This window comes from Spinacia oleracea, chromosome 1, assembly GCF_020520425.1.
Source record: "Spinacia oleracea cultivar Varoflay chromosome 1, BTI_SOV_V1, whole genome shotgun sequence".
NCBI lineage: Eukaryota > Viridiplantae > Streptophyta > Magnoliopsida > Caryophyllales > Amaranthaceae > Spinacia > Spinacia oleracea.
In genome coordinates, this window is record NC_079487.1 from 463,743 (window position 1) to 469,460 (window position 5,718).

At 35.6% G+C, this 5,718-nt stretch overlaps 1 long non-coding RNA gene across 1 annotated transcript; it reads left to right on the forward strand.

Annotated features, from left to right (window-relative positions):
* The first annotated feature begins 3,532 nt into the window (after positions 1 to 3,532).
* Positions 3,533 to 5,718, forward strand: LOC110777609 (uncharacterized). The gene is made up of 3 exons (XR_002530495.2): positions 3,533 to 4,184; positions 4,280 to 4,368; positions 5,454 to 5,718. It is a non-coding gene; the product is annotated as an uncharacterized lncRNA (long non-coding RNA).

Below are 5,718 nucleotides of genomic sequence, written 5' to 3' on the forward strand. Positions count from 1 at the left end.
GTCAATGTGGAAGTAAGACATCTTATTTGGTGGTTGATGATGTTTTTGAGGCAAATAATGGTGATTTGGAGGAAAAATTCTTGATTGAGGACCCTTTGGTCGAAAAAGCTTATGTTTTGAATTCTTGTGATGTGGGAGAAGTTGTTTGTGAAGCCCTTGTTTCTACCCCTTCCCCTTATGTCCCATTTTCAAGAAAGCTTGGCCTAGTTCCCTCATTTCCCATCTCATACCCTTTTTCTTTTCTCAAACCACCTCCATTAGATGATAATCTTGCCTCCATTGTTCTCAAAGTGTCCAATTCGATCGTGTTTAAGGAAAAGAGTGAGATTGCCCCCCAAAAAGAGTTTGTTGAGGAGAGTTTACCGATTGTTTCTTCTTTTTCTAATTCTTTTGATTTTTATTCTTCTTATTTTCCCTTTTGATCCTACTTCTTTTCGGCATCCTTCTCCTCGTTGGCATAGAATGGCACTAATATTTGTGCATGCTTTTCTTTTGAGCATTGCATATGTTTTATTCCTTGAAATGTGTGCCGATGCATTTGACAAACTCTTGCGTGCTTTGTCGGGTTATTTACTAGAAAGGTCGTGCTTGGGACCTTAAACAAGCCTCTCTCGGGAAGTAACCCGTGCTTTATTGCTTTCATTTTCTTTATTTTTGTTCTTACTTATGCTTCTTTTCAATTTTTGTTTTAGGTACTTAAGTGGAATAAACGTTCATTCTCGATAGCATATGGAAAGCAAAGCACGATTTTGGAGAAAGTTGACTACAAATGGAGAAATTGGATCATTTGCGGGTATTTACACCCACCTAATATCCGGTAGTATCCTTCCTCTCCCTCTTTTTATTACTCCATGGATTGATTGGGCATATGAATTGTTGGGGCATGAGATTGGATGGTTGAAAATGTTGATTTGGTTGCCTCCATTTCTCTTTCTCTAATGTGTTGTGATTTGGGAAACTATGCATATTGGTTGAATGCGTGTCCCCCCCCCCCCCCCCCTTCCCTTGAGTATTTGTTTCAAGCATTGAGGACAATGCTTAATTCTAGTTTGGGGGGATAGCTTTTCGCTAGCTTGGGGGAGGCTTCATTCTTTTCATTTCTTTTTTTCTTTTCTTTAATAAATTCAAATTCCAAAAATATTTTCTTTATTTATTTCTTTTTATTTATCTTTTCTTTCAAACTTTTGAAAAAAATCAAAAAATCAAAAAATGTCTAGAAAATCCAAAAAAAGTCTCAAGTGATTGAATAAAAGCACAAAAAATGATTGATTCGTTCAAAGGAAGAATCTTGATGATTTTTAATGTGGATTCCCTTGCTTGTCATTTGGATAATTGAGTAAAGGTATTTCCGTTGAATTTTTGCATGTATGAGTTAGGGTGATTAGAGGTAGCTTAATCTTTGTTGCTCGAGTCTCTCCTTGAAAAAGTTTTTGATGATTCTAAATGATAAGCTTTGGTTTGAAAAGAGTCTATTTTGTTCTCTTTTGGAAATTCTTTGCTACCTTAATTCCCTTTGATGCACACTTCATTCCCTTAGGTAAGACCAATGCTAAGAGTTAATTGGATTGTAGAACAAAAAAATTGTGATTAATGTTTTGAGTCCAATAAGTGGAGCCAATGAGCCCACAAGGCGAAAGCCAAAGTGTCAAGTCCGAGTCAATAAGTGGCTCCAATGATCACAAAAGGCATAATAAGCCTGTTAAAGTTTACAAAAAGAAAAAAAAGAGTCAATAAGTGGTAATTAATACCACAAGTCCTTGAGAAAGTGGGTTAGTTTAGATGATTGAGTGGGAGCTTGAAGATTTATTAAGTAAAGCTTTCCCTAGTGATGATGAATGTCATTGCGACTCAAGAATCGAGAATGTAGACCCATTACTCAAATTCTTTAATCTTACAATCCAAGATTCTTTTAGCAAAAGTCAAGTTTGGGGGAGTCAATGTGCATTTTAGGTGGTTGTGATCATATTTATCCATTTGAGAACAATTTTTGAATTTTCGATGCCTTAGCGAACCTAATTGATGATTCAATGCTTTGATTGTGATTCTCTTGCACCTTAGATTAGTCTATCCCTTATATTCCTAATTCATGGATGCATTTTGATTATGGCTATGCTTTGAAAGTTTGTTTGAATCGACCATGTTTGGTGAACCATGCTCGATGAGATGACTTTGGGTGAATTGTCTTGATTGTGCTTAATAAGAGTTATGGGTTAATCTTGTGGGAAACCCTTGCGAGATCTCACTTCCCCTCTAGAGCGATTTAGGGGTTTAATGAGCTTATTGCATGTGCTTAAATGCAATCGTGATTCCTACGACAGTGAGTTAGTGTATATTCTATCTCAATTTCTATTTTCTATTTTCCTTAGATTAATATTTTAATAATTCATTTTGCTCAAATTTTCTATCCTATTTCCCTTTGTGTTTCATTGTTTTGCTCGTGGACGAGCAAAAGCTCAAGTTTGGGGGCATTTGATGAGTGACATTTATGTCGCTCATAGGATAGTGATTAGGCAATTATTTGAGTCGTTTTATCCTATTTTTAGTATTTTTAATCTATAATTCCCTTAATTTCTTATTTTAATTAATTAGAAGCTTAGTTTAGCGTTTTTAGCTATTTTTGTTAGTTCTTAGATCTTAATTTCGTAATTTATTTATTTTATAATTTTATAGTTTAATTATGTTAGTTTCCGTTATTATTTTTCTATATTATTTCTATTAAATTTTGTTTAGTTGTTATTATTTTTATTTTTATTATTATTTTATTATTACTATTATTAGATTTCATTATTTGTCTTCATTTTACTTTTATTCGTTTCTCCCCTTGTTTTTTGTTTTAATTTTGTAGGTTGCATGTGTATGGAGTATCGGAATAGACGTTTCAAGGGCCGAAATCAATTGCATATCACATGGTCAAGAAAAGTCAACTCTGGTTTAAAGAACAATAAGCTACAACAAGTCAACAACCCTTACATTCCTATCCTACACCACATATCACCTTATCCTACACTACACCAACCACTCACACACCGCAGCTCTCTCTGCCAATGCAACAACCTCTGCCTCCCTTCAATCCCTATTGCCTGCATTTCTACCACCAACACGCAACAAGTACCTGCCATCGTCTCCCTTACAACTTCCTCATTGCTCCTCCACGCACAACCACCAACACCAACCGCCACCCACCGATCAACATTCACAACAACCTCACAGCCACTCCAACCAACACAACCCAACACCATCACAATAGCAAAAACACAATCAAATCGAACCCAGAAAACAGAGAAAAACAGAGTATTTGTTCTACCGAACCCGTAACGGAGTTCGACCGAACCGAAAATTTAGAGTTCCTGATTGTGTTTAGGTCCGACCGAACTTCAATGCAGTTCGCCCAAATAAACACTAAGTTCGTCCGAACCTTGGTTGAGTTCGGCCGAACGTTTGAGCGCTCAAGTTTTGTACGGAATTAATGAAATCGAGCGGCTGCGATTTGATCGAATTATGGACGGTGATGAACTGTCGATGATGAGCGATGGATGAAGATGGTGATACGTGGATGATGGTCGGTGTTTGATGATGATAATGTGATGATTGATGACCGTTGATTGACGGTGTTGATGATGGTGGCTGGTGAACAGCGCAACGAAGGAGTTACGAAGAGGAATGAAGGGGTTTGATACTCTGATTTATTTTTGGGTGTTAAAGTTCCGAAAAAGTTGAAGTGTGATGGGTGTTTTGGTCCCTTTTGTTTTTTTTCTTTTATTCTCTCATTTTCTAATCTCCTTTTTTTCTTTCAATCAGTCTTGCCACAACTGGTGCACGTTAACATTTACGTACACCAAAGATCCACACGTGCCAACTTCACGTATATGGTAATATGACAAGAGGAGAGAGAAAGGAACACCCAAAAAAACCACAATCGAGTTCTCTGCTATCTCCTCTTCTCTTCAATTGCTATCATGAATCTCTTCTCTTTAATGGTGATCCATCAATCTCCTCTCTACAATTGCGATCATCAATCTCCTCTCTACAATTGCGATCATCGTTCTCTTCTTTCAATTGCAATCAACTCTTCATTCTTCTCTTCAGTGAATAATTTCTCTGCAATTAATTTGAACTACACCATTGAAGACCTATATTGGAAACTCGACCGATTTGTTGGAGACTTGGAGGAAGCCTAAATTCAGGTATTGATTAATTAATTACGCATATTAATCTTCAATTTCAAGCAAAAATAGAACAATTGTGCTTCAATTTAACATACATGTCACTGAAAATCCAGAAATTCAACGAATTAATCCTTCAAAGTTATCGAAGACGATCCTCCTCATCCTTCGAATTACTCTAATGGTGAAGTGGATTCTATTACAGGTAATAATCTTAATATTTATAATTGTTTGTACTTAAGAAAATTAAGTCAAAAGAATTTTATCTAATAGTCAGTTTTAATTGCTTTACTAGTGCTATTTAGTGTGATTTTGGTTAAGTTATTCTATACTGCTGTTGAATTAGATGGATATGTTATTTGGTGATTAATGCACCTGAAGCCCTGCAAAATTTGAATTTGGGTGATTTGTACTTGGTGGAAGGTGATCCTAGCTTCAGGCACTAGGAGAGAATCTGCATTTGAGGGATAAGAGTGGTTGTTGATGTGAGCTTGCTACATGATGGAAATTGAATCTGATGGAATTTGAATTGATAGTCAGTTTGAATTGGTTGTTTAAAAGTTACCTTTTTTGTGGTTAAAGTTAGTAATATACAAGTAATCGTTTGGGATGTGAAAGTGTGTAGTTGTTTATATGGAGCAGGAGATGCAGAGTATACGTTACCAAACTTTGTCCAGTGTTTTTTTGTTTAGAACAACAGACACTTGTTTGTTGTTGTAGCTTCATGTTTTCTAGCACTAATTTGAAGGATGAACACTACACATTTGAGTAATGCTCATCTTTCTAATTATTTTAATGCTGAAGATGATTCTTTTACAGGTAATAGTTAACCTTTATTGACTAATAGTTAACTGTTAATAAAGTTATCTTAGTACTTATGGAGCTAACTTCTTCCGGTACTTATTCTTTTTTGCTTTCGATTTACAGCAGTCTTTTAGTATAAGAACTCTATTGGTCATATTAGTTGTGTCTTCTCCTTCTAGATTAGATTAGATGGTTGTCTTGGTTGAAGAATCTAGGAACCATACCACACTGAATACATGTCAGAGCAAAATTTGAGAAAAATTTGAGCAAAATTATATCCGTGTTTTTATGGTCGCAGTGGTCATAGCAAACCATTGTTATGGGGATCAGTTTTCTCGTATTTCTTCTGACAGCAAGACAGATTATAAGCCATTCATTCATATTCTGAACTAGATTTCTTTCCTACATGTGTATATTGCACTACTGATGCACCTGATGGTCCTCCTTTGGTTCTTATTTGTTTTTATGTTATTCTATAACTTTCAGAGCACGAAGAAGCCTGGTTTCTTTTGGATATCAGAGCTTCTCTTTTAACATGTGTAAGCCTATTAGCTCAACTGGCCGAGCACCGTGCAACTTACGAGGAGATGTAGGTTCAAATCCTACATAGGCTATTGGTTTTATTATGAAAAATAAATCGACATTTATTGTAACATTTACCTATTTTATAGACAATTGATCTCACAGATCAACAAACATCCATCAGATAATTTTTGTGGTAGATAAAATGTTGACTATTGTTGTGACAGAA